At 51.6% G+C, this 13,678-nt stretch overlaps 1 long non-coding RNA gene across 2 annotated transcripts; it reads left to right on the forward strand.

Moving 5' to 3' along the window:
- The first annotated feature begins 407 nt into the window (after window positions 1-407).
- Window positions 408-13,643, forward strand: LOC128854178 (uncharacterized). 2 transcript variants are annotated; one of them, XR_008453138.1, is made up of 5 exons: window positions 408-799; window positions 1,036-1,136; window positions 1,631-2,323; window positions 7,882-8,092; window positions 12,163-13,643. It is a non-coding gene; the product is annotated as an uncharacterized LOC128854178 (long non-coding RNA). The 2 variants fall into 2 exon arrangements; XR_008453139.1 differs by lacking the exon at window positions 12,163-13,643 and adding an exon at window positions 8,629-9,334.
- Window positions 13,644-13,678: the final 35 nt, after the last annotated feature.

Consider the following 13,678-nt stretch of genomic DNA (forward strand, 5'->3'; position numbering starts at 1 on the left):
GGGGAGCGGCACAGCAGTGGGCTGCCTGGGGAAAAAAGCAGGGAAAAAAGCAGGGTTTGCTTTGCTGGGATGTACCTTGGCTCCCAAACGTCCCGTCGGGCCCGGGATCCCATTGCGTCCCAGGCGCCCATCCCAGGCTCCCAGCCCATCCCATCCCAGGCTCCCATCCCATGCCATCCCAGCCCAGGCTCCCATGCCATCCCAGCCCAGGCTCCCATGCCATCCCGTCCCAGGCTCCCATGCCATCCCGTCCCAGGCTCCCATGCCATCCCGTCCCAGGCTCCCATGCCATCCCGTCCCAGGCTCCCATCCCGTCCCAGGCCCCCAGCCCAGATTCCCATCCCGTTCCAAGCTCCCATCCCATCCCAAGCTCCCATCCCATCCCATCCCAGGCTCCCATCCCGTCCCAGGCTCCCATCCTTCCCAGCTGTGCCACAGCTCGGCCGCCAGGTGGCGCAGTCGCGCCGCGCCGCGGGGGTTTCCCCGAGGGGGCGGCCCGTGGTGGGGACCATCGGGAGCTTTCCCGGGGGAACAGCGCCAGGAAGTGGTGGGGATCACAGGGAGCCTCCCCGGGGGTGGTCGGGACCATCAGGAGCTTTCCCCGCAGGCAACCCTGGGAGTTGGTGGCCCATAGCGGGGCTCAGAGGTTTCCCTAAGGGGACAACTGCACAGCAGCCCCCCCGGCATCACTGCCAGTGATCCTGGGAGTTTGGTTTCCCACATTCTATAGAGTTGGGAGCTCGGCAGCAGTGAGCCCGCATTGTGTCCAGCTGTGGTGCACCCTCCTGAGAGCTGTTGTGTGAGTATTTGGTCACTTTTTCTATACGTATGTCCTGTGTGCACACATATATACATGTGAGCAGCTGTCCCATAAATCGACAAGGACCTGGAACCATTCCCTAGCTTTGTGGGTGCTGCCAAAAATGTGTGCATTACACCTATAGACCCTCTCAGAAAGCAGCAAACACTTGCTCTGAGGCACCTAAGCACGCACAAGTAGCCAGAGGTGGTGATGGTCTGTTTTCTGCACACTAGGTTTTCTATTGCCTGGAGTATTAACAGATGAAATTGTGCGAGAAAGGCTGCCTCTTTCCGTCGTCGAGTTGGCATCGCTGTAACCGGTGACATAAGCACAGGTACATCTGTCCTTCACCTCCTGTTGGTTTCTATAAATGTTCCTTGCCTTCAGCCTTGGGCCTGGCGTGCTCAGTAATTCTTTGGAAATAAGATCTAATTAAAATGAGACAGAGCTGTCAAGGGACTTCCTAATTGTCTTTGCAAAATGACTTTGTGGAGATCTTGGCTCAGTTCCCAGCAGAAAGGTGTTGTCAGTGCAAAATCCTGTGCTGTTGGGGGGGAATTGGTTAAAGACTTTTGGGAAATGACTCCCCAGGCTGGGAAATAATGAGCCGGTGGAGACACTGCAATGCTGTTATCCCTGCTCTGCTCCAGCTCCTGAGCGGTGCTCCCCACCCGCGCCGTGTTAGGGCTCAGGGACACCCTCAGAATGGCTTTAGAAGAAACTAAGCACACACACAGGGGTTCAGCCAAGGTAAATACCAACAGGTGTCCCTAGGGTTTTCCTTCTACTCCTCGTGTGCTAAATATGTGCACTTTCTCCCCCCATCAGCGAGAAGCAAAGGCGGTTTGGCTGTTAAAGCCTCAAACCCACCTGATGTCCGCAGGTGATGGACACAGCTGTGCAGCCGCCCCGCAGCTCTCCCCGTCCACATGTGCTCTCTCCCGTTCACACTGAAGATCCCTGCGGGGCAGCAAGGGCTTGGCTCCACGGGAACGCCAGGCAGTGCTGCAGGGGAAGCAGCGTCACCATCTCCCACGGACCCCCTCATTCCTGCAGAGACCCCCATCCTTCGGATGCTTTTTGCGACAAGATCTCTCCTGGTCTCCCAGGCAGCTGGAGAGCCACCCTCCACGAGAGGGAGTGTTTGCAGGGATTTTTATCCCAGCTGGACTGTTTATCTTTTCCCAGTTGTTTTCAAGCAGGGGTGCACCCCTGCAGTTGGGGGCCAGCCTCAGGCTGACGGAGCAGGCAGCCGGAGCCCTTCACCTGCGTCACACACTGCATTAAACACCTGATTTTCTGGAGCTGGGAGAAAACTGGGCAGAAATCTGACCTTTCCTGAGAGAATCGTCATGCTGTCACGCGCTGCGCTTTTGTGAGACGAGTGGAATTCCTGCTCTTTCCCCATGGTGGGTGGCAGGGTCCCGTCTCTGTGTCCCACCATGAGAACCGGAGGATATTTTTCCTTCTTTCAGCCCATTCACCAAAGAGAGGAAGAAGTCCCTCTTACTGGGGTGACTGGTGAGTGTTGTGATTGGTTTTGGTCAAGTGTGGGCCAAGGCACCACGCTGCCCTGGCTGTGAGAGAGAAGCTGAGCGTGTCTCCCGCTGCGCGCAGCAATGGTGGAGAGCACTGAAGGAGCTCAATTGCTGGGCCAGGTGTCTCAGGTGGGGATGGTTAGAGGAATCCTAACCTTGGGAAACTCCAGTGTGGCTCCTTGTAGCAAAAAATGTGGCTTTTGCAGCTTGACTCTTGCCCTGTGACTTGGGGTGGTTTGCTGGGACCTCATTTTAGGCCTGGCAGAGATCTTATCATCCTAAATCCCACTGATGCCTGTGATGCCTCCAGAATGGGGAAGGGCTGTTTATGGTTATCTAAACGACTGCTGCAAATCCAAGACCAAAACTTCCACTTCTGGGGGCACCAAACCAGTCCCTGGGATGTTGGTGGCCACGTGTGTTGTGGGTGTTTGGCAAGAAAGATGCACAAACCACCTACCTAAGCCCTCGGAGGAGACCTGGGTCCTGTCTCCCGCTGCCCTCCCAGCACGTCCCTGGAGCCTGCGGATGCTCAGGCTACCCTATCTGCAAACTGCAGAGCAGATTATCAGCAAGCGCGTCTGAGATTAGAGACTTGTATTTATGTCTGCTTCCTCTAGAGCCAGGGAAGCCGGAGCTGAATTTGGTGCAGACTCTTTGGCACCACGGGGCTGATTACTGGGGTAGCCTTTTCCTTCGCTGGGAGCATCACAAGGAAGGGCTCAGGCAATTTTTTAGTTAATGGAAAGAGGATAAAAAAAAAATGAAAAAAGGGAACATACAATAACAACAACAGTTGCCTCCATCAGGATGGTGGGAAGAAAGTCAGGCGCATCTCTGAGATGCCACCGTTTTTGCGCCCGTGGGGCAGGGAGGGGTTTGACCCCATGTGCTTCTTCAGCTGCTCTTTGGTGCTGTAAATTCTCGGTCAAGAATCCAGTGAGAAGCCCAGAGATGGTGGATTTGCCACTGCAGGATGCAGGAAAGCCCTGGGGCTGCTCCTGCTTTGCTGCCCTGGCTGCACGTTCCCCGCAGAGCGTTAATGGGTGCAAAGCTTCCTTCCACTGGGTCGCAGAGCCTGGCACCGAGCGCATCCTCACCGAACCAGAGAGGGATTTTTTTTTCTGAGGGTGGTCTGCAGGTTCTGAGTAGGAGAAATGGAAAGATTTCTCCTTCCGTGATGTGTTCTCCTAGGCAAAACGTGTGCTCAGCTTCTTTGAGCAAACCTTGGGCTCTGGAGGGTGCACAGCCAGGCAGCGGCTTTGCTGGGCAACGCGGGAGCAGATAGCCCTGGCCAGCCAGGATGGCTTAACAGGCTTAATGCGCTGTTGTTCTTCTAAACAATCACGTGAATTACTACAAATCTCATTAGATCCGTGCTTCTCCCGACCTCCTGCGTTGCTAATGCCAGGAGCAGCTCCTCGCAGGGGTCCCACACTGTCTCCAGGCGAAGAAATTCTTTCTAATGAGCTCTGAGTTGCTGCTGTGGGTGCTCAGCGCCGGTGGCTCCGTCCCTGTGGAGCCGTAGCATTTTGGGCTTGCTTTTCTTAGAACTATTTCCAGTAAGCTTAATGGGGGGAGAGCAGAAATCTAATAGGTAAAAAGCCATTCGAGGTCCTTGGCTATTTTAAACCTGATTTAAAGCTTTGGTCACTTTGTTAGGGCAGTGATTCAGCTGATGTTGCCCAGGGGTGCTCCTCATGTCTCCCCTTGTTAAGCAGCAGGTGCACAGGGATGTGCTCTGCTCCAGCCAGTGCTCATCCCTGGCGGTTCTGCTGTCCGTTGGCTCTTGCTTTTGGCTGGCCGGTGGCCTGCTGCCCTGAGGATGGGCTCTTGGCAGGGTTTTACAGTGTGTTCAGTTAAGAGTTTAGCCACAGAGGTGGCTGGTGCCCAGAAAATATGGGAACAGCAGCTTTAGCCTGGAGAATTTTGGGAAAGGGAATGTTTTTTCTCCCATCAACGCTATACCTTCCACGCTTGCTGAATGCCATAAGCCTCCCCGGCAGCAACAGGCCTCTGTCTCTCCCATTTTCCCTCCTGAATTGCTCTGAGAAGCGATCAGGATGCTGTCTTGTTGCAGAACCACAGCTGCTCCGTGGGTGAAGCACCTCAGCCGGCACTTCAGAGGCCGATGTGGGCTCCTGGGAGTCGCGGCAGGAAACCCCACAGGAGCTTTAATGACAAGAAATGTTTTTTTACATCTCTGCTGAAGGTCTTTTGCTGCTTCACCTCTCGGCAGAGGAGGGATGCAAGAAGCAAAGGACTGGGGCAGGCAGCAGAGCTTGAGAAAGCTGCTCCCCAGGGACCTGGGTTCTGGCAGAGCAGCCCGGGATAAGCGAGCATGAGAAAAGCAGGCTTAGCCCTCCAGTCACCCGTTAGATGCGTTTCCGGCTGCTTTTCATCTTGCTCTCAGTTTAAAAGCCATCTTATTCCAACACGGACGCTGCCGCCAGCCCCGGCACAGCTTCAAAGCAGGGCTGTCTTGGGGCAGCGCAAGGGGGAGAGGCGCAGGCAGGAGAGGGAGGGCTGTGTGCGCCCGGCGTCTGCCGGGCAGTGGGTCTGTGGCTTCCATGGAAGAGTGGTGGTACAGGACTGCCCGTCGAGACACCTTTGAGGCGTGTCACTTGTCCCACTCTACTTGGCCTTGGAAACTGGCTGCAGACACCACCAGGGATGCTCTTTCTCCAGACCGTTTTTGTCCCACTAGCGCAAAGCTCAGCCTTGCAATGAGGAGCAGGGGCACCCCTATCCACTGGTGACCTCTTGGAGTTTTGCATCCTCTTTTTACATTCCCACTGAACTAAATTTCTTCATCTTCTCCCCTGTAGTGCTCTGTGCTGTGGCTGGAGACAAGCACCAGGAGCGGTTGGTGACACCTACTGTCACATACCCAATCCTGGGGAGACGCCGGGGATCCTACAGTACTCCAGAGTGTGCTTGTGGGACCATTTAGACCCTCTGGAAATGAGAGGACAGCGAGTAACTCAGTGCCCAGCAGAGCCGTGATGGTGTTGGCCATCGGGGTTGTTATTTTGCATGTCACGTCTCGGGTGATGCTGGTGGACCCTCACTGGTACAGTTGCCCAAAGCTGGAGCCCTCCTGCGGAATGAGTGAAGGCTGAGGATGGGTTCTGCTCCATCCTGCGTTGTGCGTGATACCTTTTGGCGCAAGAGTGCTGCTTTGGATGGGAGCTGAGCTTTGTATTTTAGGCTGGAGGCAAGTCTTGAATTCAGCTGATGGTGATTTCCGTGGATTTACTGGAAAGACTCTTGGAGTCGGCAGTCACATTTACTTTTCCTTTTTGGCTCTTCCTCAAGTGAGAAATACCAGATATGCAGCGCACTCTGGTACCGGCAGTATCCGCCTTGTGGCAATAAGCATCCCAAAAGCCAAAAATCCTTGTGGGCATTGTGGGGTGTCTTCACTGCTCCAAAAGGAGCAGCAGAGACGGTGCTGGGGGAGGGGGGGGGGGCACAGGGGACTGGAGGGTCTGAGTCGGAAATCTGGGATGCACTTCTTTTTTGTCCACTTCAAGTGAAAAGTTAGAGGAATGCTTAGAGGATGAGCAGCAAACCTCCCCAGATGGAAATGTGCTGCCCAGACTCTTCGCTTCTTGGCCTTTATTTGTTTGCTGAGCACCCGGATGTGATTCTCTGTTGTTTTTTTTTCCAAGAGCTCTTGCTTCAGCAAATCTGTCGGGAGAAGTGCACTTACTGCTCAGTGACAAAACGCGTTCTTGAGATGGAAAAAGCTCTTTTCAAGGAAAACATGACATTTCAGTGGAAAAGTAACTTTGCATGCTGTTTCTAATTTGAAAGCTCTGCCTTGGAATGCTCCCATGGACTTTGAAATCAGAGCTGGCTCTTATGCTTTCCAGGTTTTATCCACCTTTCCCATATAATTTCAAATTGCTCCCTCTGTTAACGAGACAATATTAATTCTGTCTTGCTGGATTTCGTGTAGATCACTTCCAAAGCACAGTTTCCCTTATCCCATCTTTTCTTTTTTTCCCTGTTTTTTTTTTCCTCCCCAACTCTAGGCAATAAATACCTTCAGGCCAGACTCTGGGAACCGCACAAAGCTCCATAGCTGGCTGATGCCTCCTGAATGGATGAATGAATGAATGTGCTTCCTGGTATCGCTTCATACTAAGATTAACTCTTACAGCCACATGCTTCGAATTATTACATCTGCTCGTTCATAAAGCATTTCATCTCCATTAAACGTGCTAGCGCTAATTTCTCTCTGTTAATCTGACCTGAGTCATAAGGGAGAAATGCTGATGGATTTTTTCCCCCCCCCCCTGTATTTTGCATCGTCCTGGTTTGGCTTTGCTGCCCGTAACTCTTAAAGCAGGGGAGAAAACCTGGGCAAAAGCCAAGTGCTGCAGCTGGTGGGAGCCAGCAGAGGGGAGGCGAGAGCAGAGATTCTGCTTTTCCCCACTTTGCCATAAATTTCAAGAGAGGGGGAAAAATGGCTACTGGTTTATTTTAATTATTATTTCGCCAAATAAGAGAGATCCCACCAAGTTGATCATAGCGGCGGCGCCAATAGCAATCCATCTAATAGCAAACAAACAATGTCGGAGGAAGGCAGAGGCTGGAGGGCTCTCCCCAGCTCTCATGGCCCCAGGCTGGAGGTTGGCTGCTGGGAGCTGCATTTCTCCAGCAACACCCAGCGTCCTCCCAGCTGCAGCCCCTGGGCCGCCGCCGCTGCTCCGGCTCTTTTGGTGGGTGAGTAGGGCAGAGGCGACATTAAGCCACTGAACCACTGGACAAACCTTCTTGGCTTGCATGGGGCCCAAAGCCACCTCCTTCCCGTCTCCTTGGGGAGCGCTGGCCCAAGCATCCCTTTTCTTGGCAGAGTTTCTGCCAGTGAGATCCCGTGCTCTGGGAGAGCGGGGGAATATTTACACTGGAAGATGGTATTGTGATGCTGCTGGAGCTGTCCTTGGAGGTGAAGCACAAACAGGTTCGTTTAAACGAGGTCACCCCTTTAGCAGGTTTAAGTGGTTTTCCCTGTAAAATGAAGTTATTTCAACAAAACCTTTTTTGATAAATTAAACCAGCACCACTCGGTGTATAATTTCTATAAACAATCTTCTCTTATGTTTACCTAACCTGGGCATGCTGAAACTCTCACATGTTAAATATTAGATGAAAAGGGGCTATGAAAGCTTTAAATATTTTTTTTTTTAAAGCAAGAAAGCCAATGCTCCATGGGAAAAGACTTTGCTGCTTTCGAGACGGGGCTCTCCCAGCTCCTGTTGAAGGTGAAGAGAGGGTGGCAGCCACTCAGACTGCTGTGGCTCTGTGTTGGGTTGTTTTATTTCCAGGGCAGTGGCCTCGGGATGCAACGTGAGGCTCGGTGGGGCTTGCTGGGTGCACGGTGCCAACCCCTGTACGTGCACACCCTGCGTAGTCAGAGCTTGGTGATGCAATGGTTTATCTCCTCCTGGGTCATGTTTGAGGGGTCTTGTGAAGCCTGGGACTCTCGTTAGTCTGTGAATTAAGGGCAGATCATTAATTCTTTCATTAAAGGGTTGCAGCCCAACCTTTCTGCAGGCAGTGGTCTGGGACAGCTGAGAACTCTTTGTGGTTCGAAGCGCTGCAGTGATTCGGGCTGTGCCCGGGTCATTTGCCGAGTGGTTTGGATGCTTTCCCTCCATCACCCTGGTAGCAGAGCACCGCTGGAAAAGATGGACATGACTTCAGTGAGGACAAACTGTCCAGCTCGTAAAAGATAGCTGCAGTGAGTCAGATATCTTCTGCCTGTGACAAGACTGAGCTTTGCCTAATAGGGAATATGTAGGATTTGGGTGAATTTGTGTTGTTTGCTTCCAGAAAAGGGGTAGGTGGGTTGGATCTGTTCCTGCGGAAAGCCCTAGCCTGGGGAAAACGGCTCCCTTCTAGCTTTGCTGCTCAAGGGCAGATCACCCCAGTAACTTAATGCCTTCTAGGGATGGATTCTTAGACTTACAGGAAAAAAAGTCTTAATATTAAGTAAAGTCTCTGCTGCAGCTGATTTCTCCCTAAGACATCAGCAAACCAAGTCCAAAGTCCCACTCTTACACACAGGGAAGTGTGTTTTGCAATTATGTATATAGCTTAATTGGATCAGAGGGAAGACAGCAGAACATTTCTGCTGAATAATTTGATATTTAGAGATGCCCTCACAGCTCGTGTCTCACTCAGCTGTTAAGATCCTTATCAAGAGCCTGCTAAGCTGATGATTTCAGCGCGAGTTAAATTATTCAGTAATACATAGACTAAATTTGGCACTTTTAGGGATGCCGGAATACCAAATCCAGTAAGCTGCATCATGGGGCTGTGTGTGGATCAGTTGGCTGCAGTGGCTTCTTTGGAGACCTCACGGCATCAGGGGAGCACCCACCCCAAAATCAGCCCCTCTTTTTCCTCTGGCACCCAAGAGCCAGTGACGCCCCAGCTGGGATGCCCACAGCTCTGTAATGTTTTTTATCTCCAGTTGGTAAAAGTTTCCCAAAATGTTTTGGTTTTTGGGCTACTTGCGTTTTCCATAGTCTGCTCCGGCGGGTGAAAAAGAACTTGAAATGCTCAATACTGCTGCTCAGAGTATTAACAGCAGTGGCAGAGCACCACTCTGTAAAGCACAGCTGCCAGCGGGAGAGAGAATCGATGTCGAAATGACACAGGAGATGGAAGCAATATAAAATTACATAGCAAAGAGAAGCGATATAAAGCAGGTCCTGGCTGCAGGACTTGTGAGTCATGAGTCGGGCAGGATCCTGTCCGCTGGGGACAGGGTGGGACCCTGCAGCCGCCAACCAGCGCTGGGATACGGATGGGCTCAGTGAGGTTTGTCACTGTCCTCAGTGTAAGTGCATAGAAACTTTCTCCTGTGGATAGCGAGAGCCTGTGGTGACCTCATGTGTTTCTTCAGCGCTTTGTGGATAGCGGGATTGTGGGATCTGTCTAAAATGTGTGTTAAAAATCAGCTTATCTTCCAAATAAACTCTCAGAAATTCCAGTATCTCCGAGATGTGCGTGGAGGTGATTTATTCTTTTTGCTTTTGGTGTTTCCCTGACACTTTTCAGCATTATTTTTAATGACACTCTGTTACCAGAGATCACTTTTGGTGGATAACACAGTATTTGGAGAAACCAACAGCTAAATCTGGTTATCATTGACGTTGCTTATAAAATATACACAGCAATCAAGATACTGACTATGGCAGTAAATTGAAAATATATTGAAAACATAAAACATTTTTTCAATTTATTAGCAATATAAAAAAAATATTTGGGCATTCCCCCTTTCTCCCTTGTTAAGAAGAAAGATATAGAAGCTGTTGTAAGGAAATCTGTAGTACTGGTCCAAATGCCGACGTGGTGGTGTGGAGAGTGAGCGGTGCAATGGGGTTTGTGGGCTTTATCGATAGCAACCAGCCTGCTCCGGAGATACTACGGCAACACCTGGGGCATGGTCCTGCCTGCTAAAGGGCTTGTAGAGGGAGCTCAGCCCAGAGAAAACCCTGACTTGAGGTTAATACCAACTGACCTGGTCCCTGAGGGGTCCCAGGAGCAGATTCAGGAGCTGCTGGAGGGCTGGTGACTTTGCAGTGATGGCATTAAAATACATGACTTCCTCCCAGTGGCTGCAGCCCTTGGTGCTGGGAAGGGTCACCTCTCCTGCCCTCATGGCACAGCACAATTTGGGCCCATTGTTTAAGGGTTAACCTCAGCAACTGCTGCGTAAGTGTAAAAATATTAATAAGGCTGCCGTGGGTCGCCTTAAAATGGGAATTTACGGTGGTAGTCAAACCTAATGTTTTGGATCAATGCAACATCCCTTCTCAGAATGAAAAAATAAATTAAACAGACTGTCATACAGAGGGTATGTAACCAAATCAATCATATTTATTGCATTTAATCAAAACTTGATTCAGTTAAATTTATTCCATATGATAGCTACGCGCTTTGCATGATGCACACCTATCTGAGGATGCTGGTGCGGCTCAGTGAGCTCCGCAGCGCTCACCGGAGGGAGGGCTCAAGCCCTGTGTCGTCGCACATTAATGAGATTAGGGCTATTAATTTGCATATGATGCTCTGAGCAACAGATGGAGCGTGCGTGTATAGGTACCCAGGGAAATAATCATAAGGGCTTTACTGCGGATAAATAATATGTATTTAGAAACCAAGATAATTCCTGCTCGTAGGCTGCACTGCTTGCCTGCTGCTGGCTGCATATAGAGGGTGGGATGCGCTGCTGCTGTACCACATGCCGGCCTCGTGCTAAACAGCCTTTCAGCACATGCTGGCACCCTTCATCATAGCCTTGCAGGTAGGTGTGATGGGGTGAAAATCGCAGCTGGGGGCCGAGGGACGCAGCATGGGTACGCTGGTTTACGCTGTGCCGATATCCACATTATAGAAATGGCAGCAAACGCTCCTACCTTTGTTATGCCAACGCGTGGCTGGCGGCCTCGGCACAGCCCGCTGCTCCATGCCATCCCGGCACAGGCTATGCTGCTTTCAACTCCACCACTAATCAAACCCACCCATCCTTGGCAGAGATATCCGTGCTTTTGGGAAGGCTCTTGTCACCTTTGCAGAGGAGCGGGGTTCTTGACAGCGAAGGGTGCTCGCACCTCCCCTGCGCCACCCACACCTGCTGGGTGCTGCATTCCCATCCTGGAGGGAGGATTTGATCACACAAACCTTCCTTCTCCTCCTGGAAATTAAATATTAGAGTTCTTCATAGCTGCATATATAATTCACTACATTAATCTTCCCTTAGAACACGTTCCTTCCACAAAGCCCCTCTGTATTGATCCAACAAAGACAATTATATATTATAGGGGGAGGGAGAAACAGCTGAAATATTTGAGATTGGCCCTTCAGCGGGATTTATTACATGTCTGAACTGTAGTGTCTGCCTATTTTTTATGCTAAGCCTCTATGACAGGGGTCATGTCTTCCTCCATATACTGTACAGTGCTGTGCGCTCCGATGGGGCTATATTAAATACTCAGGATGATTAATCACACTGTATAAATAACACACTTCTGTTGTGTTTGGAGGCACGCACGCGCGTGAATGTCAGCGGTACCTCTACGCCGCACAGCCAGAGCGCCGTCTCCAGCAGCAGGTACCGTGCACGAGGCAGTTGTAGGGCTCTGAGCGTTGTGGTCTGGTTCTGAAGTGCTCCTTGGGTTAGTCTGGACACCCTCAAACGCTTCCAACCCAGATTTCTTCTGGTTCTCTGCTTTTTTTTGTTTGCCCAGTTGGTTGCAGTGACCCTTCTGAGCAGGATGCAGTCCTGGAGCATCTCCTGGGCGATACGAGGCATGAGCCCAGGGGCTTTTCTGGTACCCTGCCTCGGAGCACGGAGCCACAGGTTGCAAGGGCACAGGGTGGATGCCCTTTAGGAGAGGAATCTTGCGCCATCTCCATCCGTACCCCAAAATAAGGAGGCAAATCAGAATAACTTGAGAGCGTAGGGAATGAGAAAATAATGAATGGCCAGGATCGACTGTTTGTAAATGTGTGTGAGATTAATGAGCAAAGGTTTCTCCATAACACAGAAGGTATGAAATCAATCCCACGCTCCGAGAATAATGAGGGAATCAATAGGATTACGAGGTTAAGGCCAGAGTAAACCTGAATGACAGCTGCAAAATAAATTTTATTTGGAGGACGTGGCTGGGGTTAAATGAAATGTAATAAATAATGTAAAGCATTTAAGGGGTGGGGAAATGGTCCGGAGATGTAAGGAAGAACAGAAGGCCCCACAGTCGCTAAATCTGTCCAGTTTATATCCATGGCTTGTTTTCACAGGCGTGTGATGAGTGTGACATACACCATGCCTGCGACTGGGCAGGCGGCACTGCGAGGTTGTGCCCTCTCCGCCTGCTGTCTGGGACAAGGACAGGAGCAGAACAGCGGCAGCAGCGACGCCAGGACCTGGGGCTGCAGCAGCAGCGGCACCGCAGCGGGATAAGGATGCTCACGTGTGAGCTGCCCAATGCAGCCTAGGGTGCATTCAAGGTGTGTCACATATGAGCTGTGGGTTTGTGCATCCCTTTCCCCCTGTGCTTCTCTCTTGGTGTCCAATTAAAACACCCTGACATTGCTGCCATTCCATCTCCCACCGGCCAACGGAGACCTGCTGCAGGGCACGGAGATGTCCCTCTGGAGAGCCCGCAGCTGCGCTTGGGGCTCAAGCAGACCTCCATGCATCCCCCCCTCTGCATGGTGTCATCACTTGTGGGGACATGGACCTTTCTGGCAGTGAGTGCCTAAAGCCACTCCACCTTCAGCCCCATGGTGGGCATGTCCTGTCCTGCTCTGCTTCTCCAGGCAGGGCAATGGAGAGTCCTGGGGCTGTGTCTGGAGGGGTTTGGTGTCCTGCAGACCTTGGCTTTGGGGATAAAAGCTGTGCGGGTGGGTGTGTGGCTGGGATTTCAGGGGCTCGGCATCTTCTCCTGCTTGGCTTTTTGGGGGAGGGTTGTGGAAGAGCTTGGCATCAACTCTGCTGCTCTCCGAGAGTTCAGCGACTTTCTGAACCCTGGTGAAAATTGAGCTGCTCTGAAGAACCGGCCACAGCAGTGGTGCTAAACTGGTCCAAACGCTGACACCGTACTGGTTGCACTGATTTTTTCTAATATGGTTAATTCCTGGTCCAGCTCCTCCCTGCCAGGAGTTCTCAGGGAAGGAGAGAATGGGTTCCTGGGAGGTGCTCAATGCTTTAGAGGCACAGCCCAGACCAGAGAGAAATCAGCTTCTTCTGCCCCCAAGGAAACACATTTCCCACTCTGGGAGGAACAGCTCTGAGCAGGGATGGGACAGCAGAGATTTTACTCTTGAATTTCCATGTAAACAGCCCTCGCGCTTCCTCCTGGGACCTCTCCCAGGGGAGTCCACGGGGCACTGCTTGTCCTGGGTGCTTTCCCATCAGGTTACCCTGCACCAAGAGGGCCGTCCTCCTGGCGTGGACTGTGCATGTGTGGCTCAGCCCTGCTAATAACAGCTGTGTGTGTTTTTCCAGTCATTAAATGTATGACTAATAGAGATGTCCTGGCTACATAATGCACGCTGACAACAAGGAGCCTCAGGGGAGGGGAGCAGAAATAGAGGCATATGAAGGAAACGGCTTGAATTTATCCTCCAGACAACAGATATGTCCTCCCTGTAGGTGTTACATCTCTTCTGTGCTGGGACGGGAGGCTGGGGAGCGGAGTTGCCTTTTGCCACCCTTCTAGTTGCAGCTGCCTGGGGCCGCATGTGCCTGCCTATCCATCCCAGGCCATTGGATGCAACACCCTGGCACTCTGTGCTGTGATTGCTCCTGAGC

This window comes from Cuculus canorus, chromosome 20 (genome assembly GCF_017976375.1).
Source record: "Cuculus canorus isolate bCucCan1 chromosome 20, bCucCan1.pri, whole genome shotgun sequence".
Classification (NCBI taxonomy): Eukaryota; Metazoa; Chordata; class Aves; order Cuculiformes; family Cuculidae; genus Cuculus; species Cuculus canorus.